At 42.0% G+C, this 8,203-nt stretch overlaps 1 pseudogene; it reads right to left on the minus strand.

Annotated features, from left to right (window-relative positions):
* Positions 1 to 5,606: 5,606 nt before the first annotated feature.
* LOC114632096 lies at positions 5,607 to 7,704 on the minus strand (annotated as a pseudogene).
* Between the last annotated feature and the right edge of the window lie 499 nt (positions 7,705 to 8,203).

The following is an 8,203-nucleotide window of genomic DNA, read 5'->3' on the forward strand; positions in this document are numbered from 1 at the left end:
TATCCCTTTGTGTAAGTGAGCCACATTTTCTTCATCCATTCTTCAGTTGAGGGACATCTAAGTTGCTTCTAGTTTCTGGCTGTTACAAATGAAGCTTCTATGAACATAGTTGAGCAAGTGTCCCTGTGGTATAATGGTGCATCTTTTGGGTATATGCCCAGGAGTGGTATAGCTGGGTCTTTGGGTAGAACTATTCCCAATTTTCTGAGATACTGCCAAATTGATTTCCAAAGTGGTTGTACAAGTTTGCATTCCTACCAGCAATGGAAGAATATTCTCCATACTCCACATTTTAGCCCACATGTGATGCCACTTGAGTTTTTGATCTTAGCCATTCTGATTGGTATAAGGTGGAATCTCAGAGTCCTTTTGAACTGCATTTCCCTGATGACTAAGGATGTTAAGCATTTCTTTGGTCATTCAAGATTCCTCTGTTGAGAATTCTCTATTTAGCTCTATACCCTATTTTTAATTGGGTTATTTGGTTTGTTAGTATCTAATTTCTTGAGTTCTTTTTATATTTTGGCTATTAGTCCTCTGTTGGATGTAGGGTTGGTGAGGATCTTTTCCCATTTTGTAGGCTGTCATTTTGTCCTTTTGTCCTACTGATGTTGTCCTTAGCCTTGCAAAAGATTTTCTGTTTCATGAGGTCCCATTTATTAATTGTGATCTTAGTGCCTGAACCATTGGTGGTCTGTTCAAATGTTTGTCTCATGTGCTATTCCCCACTTTCTCTTCTATGAGATTTAGTGTATCCAGTTATGTTGAGGTTCTTGATCCACGTGGACTTGAGCTTTGTGCAGGGTAATAAGTATAGATCTCTTTTCATTCTTCTACATGCAGACATGCGGTTAGTCCAGCACCATTTGTTGAAGATGGTTTTGTTTTCCCATTGTATGGTTTTGACTTCTTTGTCAATTATCAGGTGTCCATAGGTGTGTGGATTTATTTCTACATCTTAAGTTCTATTCCATTGATCAACCTATTTTTTCATGCCAATGGCATGCAGTATTTATTACTATTGCTCTGTAGTATAGCTTGAAATCAGGTATGGTGATGCTTCCGGAAGTTCTTTCATTGTGCAGGATTGTTTTTAGCTATCTTTCGTTTTTTTGTTTTTCTATATGAAGTTGAGAATTACTCTTTCAAGGTCTGGAAAGATTTGTGTTGGAATTTTGATATGAACTTGAAGTTCCTGTCATACAGGTCTTTCACTCACTTGTCTAGAGTTAGATCAAAATATTTTATATTATTTGTGGCTTTTGTAAAGGATGTTGTTTCACTAATTTCTTTCTCAGCCTGTTTAGCTTTTGTATAAAAGAGGGCTACTTTTTTTTGGAATTGATTTTGTATCCAGTCACTTTGCTGAAGGTGTTTATAAGTTGTAAGAGTTCTCTGATAGAGTTTTTGGGGTTACTTATGTACACTATCATATCATCCGTGAATAGCAATACTTTGACTCTTTTCTTCCAAGTCTGTAGACCCTTGATGCCCTTTAGTCATCTTATTGCTCCAATACTATATTGACTGGATAGGGAGAGAGTGCGTAGCCATGTCTTGTTTCTGATTTATTGGAATTGCTTTAAGCTTCTCTCCATTTAATTTGATGTTGGCTATTGGTTGGCTTTATATTGTTTTTATTATGTTTAGTTATGCACCTTGTATCCCTGATCTCTTGAAGACTCTTTTGTTTCCATTAATTAATTAACTTATTTATTTTACATCCCAGTAGCAGCCCCCTTTCCTCCCACTTGCACCTCATACACCCCATTCCTCATACCCCCAATGCCTTCTCCTCCGAGAAGGGAGAGACTCCCTGCCTCTGTCAAATCATTGCAAGACTAGGCATATCCTCTCCCACTGAGGCCAGACAAGCCAACCCAGTGAGGGAAACAGGATCCACAGGCAGGCAACAAAGGCAGGGGCAGCTCCCACTCTAGTTGTTGGGGGACCACATGAAAACCACACCTGAATCCTTGGAGGCTCTCCAAGACTTTTTACATGGAGGAGTATTGAATTTTGTCAAAGGCTTTTCAGCATCCAGTGAGATGTTCATGTGATTGATTTTCTTTAAGTTTGCTTGTTTGGTGGATTGCATCAAATCATTTTTATTTATTGCATCCCTGGAATGAAGCCTACTTGATTATGGTGGATGATGTTTTTGATGTGTTTTTGGATTCAGTTTGCGAGTATTTTATTGAATATTTTCCCATTAATGTTCATAAGGGAAATTGGTCTGAAATTTTCTTTGTTCTTTGAGTCTTTATGTATTTTAAGTATTAGGTTGACTGTGGCCTTATAGAATGAGTTCGGCAATGTTCTTTCTATTTTGTGGAATAGTTTGAGGAATATTGGTATTAGCTCTTCTTTGAAAGTCTTGTAGAATTCTGAGTTAAAACCATCTGGCCCTGGGCCTTTTTTTCTTTTTTCTTTTTTCCTTTTCTTGTCTTTCTTTCTTTCTTTCTTTCTTTCTTTCTTTCTTTCTTTCTTTCTTTCTTTTTTTGGTTGGGAGACTTTTAATGACTGCGTCTATTTTCTTTCTTTCTTTTTTTTAAAATCAAATTGTAATTTTTACTTATTCATACAGGGTTTATAAACACAAAAAGGCAGGACGTGGGCAAGAGGATGACACCAAAGCGTGGGTGTTCAGGGAGAGTACAGATATCTTTCAGGACAGAAGTATTGGTTGGGTGGAGGTTCAGTGGACAGGTCACTATGACTCTGCCTATGATTCACTTGTCCTTATCTAAGTTGGTATTATCTGCCAAGGCTACCTATTTACAAGGTCTATGACTACTCAGGCTGGTAAATTTCCACAAAAGCTGCCTGTTTACAATAGCTTATAGCCATCTGTCTCAATGTTTTTCCACAGAGACCCAAGACTTGGTGTTAGTATGCATGTATGACAGGTCTATTGCTGATTTTAGGCCTATGGCTGATTTTAGGCCTTCAGTGTATAAGCAAGGCTGCCCCTGACATATCCTCCCTTCTCTAAGTATAGAAGGGCTGTGGCAATTCTAATCTTTCGAAGGCGGGGATAGAGTCCTGACCTCCAGTAATTGACAGGGAGTTTGTAATGGCTCCGGTCCAGCTGTTGTTGTCCAGTGAGGCATGAGGGCCATGCCCATCCAGATGTCTTTTTCCTGGAGAGGGGATATTTTTAACATCAACCCCTATGCAGTCAGGCTTGTCCCTCAGAGAACCTAGAGATATTTTTAACTTTTATTTATATTCCCTTGCAGTGCTTAGCCTTGCAGCCTAAGCAAGAATTCAAATCACCAGTCAGAGGGGGTTCTGGGTGGCCCCTCTCTGCTTGGTCTAGGGGCGAAAGTCCCCTCTTTTAGGTTGGGCATAGATGGGTTTTGGGAACACCCTGGATAGAGTAACAACCTCATCTTGAGTCTCGTGGTCCTCCATAGCTAACTTATGATAATGTATCTGAATAGGTTTTGCTACCAAATTAATTATCTGTTGTTTCACAAAGTTAGTCAGCCTATTTAAGGCCTGGGGACCAAAAGAAATAAGCAAAAATAACCCAGTTAATGGTCCCAAGATGGGAGGAAGTAGGGTTGACAACCATGGAGAGGTTGAAAAACAGTTCTTGTACCAGCTCTCATCTTTCTCTTTCTCTCTCTGTCTTTTCTCAGGGCCTTCTCTGACCTTTTTCATGCTCTCTTTAACCATCCCTGTCTTGTCTATGTAAAGGCAACATCCTTCTTTAAGGGCTGTGCACAGTTAAGAGCTGTACACAGTCTTTTCTATTGTAAAAGGGTAAATCAAGTCCAAAAAAGTCCTTTGCAATTTTTGGAGGTCTCTTTGGACAACGAATCGAGGGATTTCTTCAGATCAGTGATGTCAGTCTCTAGTTGTTTGATGTTCTTGTCAATGGCCCGTCAAAGGTCTAAGTAGTATAAGTCCAGAGGCCAGCATCTGGATTAGAACTTCTAACAGCAGACATCATGGGTGATTCATTTTTACCTGGAAAGGAAAAAGAAGGGAATTCTCAGAGACTTCTCTTCCCTGGATGTCAATTGTTATTCATCTTATTTATGGTTGGGCCTGGCTTTGTGGGGGTATCTATTTATTTCATTAATCTTTTTGGTAGCCATTTAGCTGTGCCTTCTGTGATATCAAACAGGCATATCAATCCTTGGCCCCATAGGAGAACCGGGTCTGGGCCATTCTCTTTAAGGGTAAGAGGGTCCTTCCACATAGCTGTGGCATAGTTTTTATTGACTTTTAATGACTGTATCTATTTTCTTAGGAGTTATAGGATTACTTAGGTCATTTGCCTGATTTTGATTTAACTTGGGTAAGTGGCATCTGTCTAGAAAATCATCCATTTTGTTTAGATTTTCAAGTTTTATGGAGTACAGGCTTTTGAAATAAGACCTAATGATTCTTTGTCTTTCCCCAATTTCTGTTGTTACATCTCTTTTTACTTCTGATTTTGTTAGTTTGGATACTCTCTCTCTCTACCTTTTAATTAGTTTGGCTAAGTGTTTGTCTATCTTGTTGAGTTTTTCAAAGAATCAGCCTTTGGTTTAGTTGTTTTTTCATATTGTTCTCTTTGTTTCTAATTTCTTGATTTTAGCCCTGAGTTTGATTATCTCCTGCTATCAGCTCCTCTTGGGTGTGTTTGATTCTTTTTTTTTCTATAGCTTTCAGGTGTAGTTTTAAATTGCTAGTATTTGGAATTCTCTAGTTTCTTTTTTTTTTTTTTCTTGCCTCGAGTTTATTTGTAAAAACAGCATAGGACACTGGTCATCTGCAAATAGTGTGTGGGTAGGTGTGTCACGGCAGTCCATCTGTCTTCACGTTGGCAGGAGCCTTTTCTATGGGGCCTTCACAGGGGCCTGGGCACCTTTGGGAGCCTGGGCTGGAGCTTTAGCCTGGGCCTTAGCTGGAGCTTTGACCTCTGCCTTGGTTTGAACCTTGGGCTTTGGTTGGCAGAGCCTACGACCCTTGGCCATGTAGCTTCGAATCCGCTTCCCAAGCTTGGGGTGAGCGATGAAAGCCAGGCAGCTGAGTTTGCGGCTGGGGCCCTTTGGCATCTTGGGCTTGATGGCCTGAGGCTTCACAAGGGCCTTGATGGCCTCTGCGCTTACACTCCATGCCTTTGCATTGTTGGCCTGCATCTTCTTCAGGCCTTTCTTGTTGTGCTTCTTGGCAAAGCGCATGTTCCTCAAGAACTTGGGGTCAACCCCCTTAAGAGACTCGTATCTTTGTGACCGGGGTTTCTTGATGCCATTTCTGTGCCATTTGCGGGACTGGTTGTGTGTGGTGTGGTTCTTGGACTTGGCCATGTCTGCACGGTAACCCGCGGCTTCTGCAGCGCCTGGGACCGGAACAGAAAGAGCTCTAGTTTCTTTATGAAGGCACGTAGTCCTATGAACTCCTTTCATCGTGTCCCATAAGTTTGGGTATGTTTTGCCCTCGCTTTCACTGAATTCTAGAAAGTCTTTAATTTCTTTATGTCTTTCCTGACCCAGTGATCATTGTTCAGTTTCTGTGAGTATGTGGGCTTTCTTTTGTTTCTGCTGTTGTTGCTATCCAGCTTTAATCCATGATGGTCTGAGAAGATACAAGGAGTTATTTCAATTTTCTTTTTTTTTTAGTGCCAATTAAATAGTTTTATTATTCCATGTTACTTGTTTTGGGTCCCTGTGGAACAGTGCTACACCCTCTACTTGGACTGACTTAATCCACTTCTTCAATGGTGGGCCCTGAAGAAGCACCACCAGATGGGGGAGCTCCTCCACCAGGGAAGCCACCAGGCATTCCTCCAGGCATGCCACCAGCACTCTGGTACAGCTTGGTAATGATAGGGTTGCAGACTTTCTCCAGTTCCTTCTGCTGATGCTCAAACTCTTCCTTCTCTGCAGTCTGGTTCTTATCCAGCCAGCTGATGATCTCACTGCACTTGTCAAGAATCTTCAGTTTTTCCTCATCATTGATCTTGCCTTGAAGTTTCTCATCCTCAACAGTAGCTTCCATGTTGAAGGCATAGGACTCCAGGGAGTTCTTAGAGGAAACCTTGTCTCTCTGGTTCTCATCCTCGGCCTTGTACTTCTCTGCTTCTTGGACCATGCGCTCAATATCCTCCTTACTCAAGTGGCCCTTGTCATTAGTGATGGTGATCTTGTTCTTTTTTCCTGTGCTCTTATCTACAGCAGAAACATTGAGGATGCCATTGGCATCAATGTCAAAAGTAACCTCAATCTGAGGAACCCCACGGGGTGCTGGAGGTATGCCTGTGAGCTCAAACTTCCCCAGCAGGTTGTTGTCCTTGGTCATGGCCCTTTCACATTCATACACCTGAATGAGTACACCTGGCTGGTTGTCAGAGTAGGTGGTGAAAGTCTGTGTCTGCTTGGTGGGAATGGTGGTATTGCATTTGATGAGGACAGTCATGACTCCACCAGCAGTTTCAATACCAAGGGAAAAAGGAGTGACATTCAAGAACAGCAAATTCTGAACATTCTCAGGCTTGTCTCCAGATAGAATGGACGCCTGGACAGCTGCACCATAGGCAACAGCTTCATCAGGGTTAATGCTCTTATTCAGTTCTTTTCCATTGAAGAAGTCTTGCAGAAGCTTCTGAATCTTGGGGATTCTGGTAGAACCACCCACCAAGACAATATCATGGATCTGGGACTTGTCTAGTTTGGCATCTTGAAGGGCCTTCTCTACAGGGTCCAGTGTGCCACAGAACAGGTCAGCATTCAATTCCTCAAATCGAGCCTGGGTAATGGAGGTATAGAAGACAATTCCCTCATAGAGAGACTCAATTTCAATACTGGCCTGGGTGCTGGAGGAGAGGGTGCGCTTGGCCCGCTCACAGGCAGTGCGGAGACGGTGGACAGCTCTCTTGTTTTCACTGATGTCCTTCTTGTGCTTTCGCTTAAACTCAGCAATGAAATGGTTGACCATTCGGTTGTCAAAGTCTTCTCCACCCAAGTGGGTGTCTCCAGCTGTTGATTTGACTTCAAAAATTCCATCCTCGATAGTGAGGATTGACACATCAAAAGTGCCACCTCCCAAGTCAAAAATCAGCACATTCCTTTCAGCTCTGACCTTCTTATCTAATCCGTAAGCAATAGCAGCAGCAGTTGGTTCATTGATAATTCGAAGTACGTTGAGGCCAGCAATAGTTCCAGCATCTTTTGTTGCCTGTCGCTGAGAGTCATTGAAGTAAGCTGGCATTGTGACCACGGCATTGGTAACAGTCTTTCCAAGGTACGCCTCTGCAATTTCCTTCATCTTTGTCAGAACCATTGAGGACACTTCCTCTGGGTAGAAACTTTTTGGCTCCCCTTTGTACTCGACTTGGACCTTGGGCCTGCCTGCATCATTCACCACCATAAAGGGCCAGTGCTTCATGTCAGACTGAACGACGGCATCATCAAACTGACGTCTGATCAGACGTTTGGCATCAAAGACTGTGTTGGTGGGGTTCATTGCAACCTGATTCTTGGCCGCATCCCCAATCAATCGTTCCGTGTCAGTGAAAGCAACATAGCTCGGTGTGGTGCGGTTACCCTGGTCACTGGCAATGATCTCAACCTTCCCATGCTGGAAGACACCCACACACGAGTAGGTGGTGCCAAGATCAATGCCAACTGCAGGTCCCTTAGACATGGTGGCTTTGCGTGTAGGCCCGGCTGCGCTGACGACGAGACCACACAAATGCCCGACAAGCTGCCTCCGCGTTCAATGAGCTATTTCAATTTTCTTATATCTGTTGAGACTTTCTTTATGACCAACTTTATGGTCAATTTTGAAGAAGGTCCCATGAGGTTCTGAGGAGAAGGTATATTCCTTTGTGTTCAGGTGAAATGTTCTTCAGATATCTGTTATGTCCATTAGATTCATGAAATTGGTTAGTTTCATTATTTCTTTGTTTAGTTTCTGTTTTGATAACCTGTCCATTGGTGAGAGTGGGATATTGAAGTTTCCCAGTATTAATATATGGGCTATAGTATGCGATTTAAACTTTAATCATGTTTCTTTTATGAATGTGTGTGCCCTTGCATTTGAGACATAGATGTTCAGAATTGAAATGTTATTTTGGTGGATTTTTCCTTTGATGAGTATGAAGTGTCCTTCTCCATCTCATTTGATTGCTTTTGGTTGAAGGTCTATTTATTAAATATTAGAATGGCTACTCTAGCTTGTTTCTTGGGCCTATTTGCTTGGAAAA

This window comes from Grammomys surdaster, unplaced genomic scaffold (assembly GCF_004785775.1).
Source record: "Grammomys surdaster isolate TR1022 unplaced genomic scaffold, NIH_TR_1.0 371, whole genome shotgun sequence".
Classification (NCBI taxonomy): domain Eukaryota; kingdom Metazoa; phylum Chordata; class Mammalia; order Rodentia; family Muridae; genus Grammomys; species Grammomys surdaster.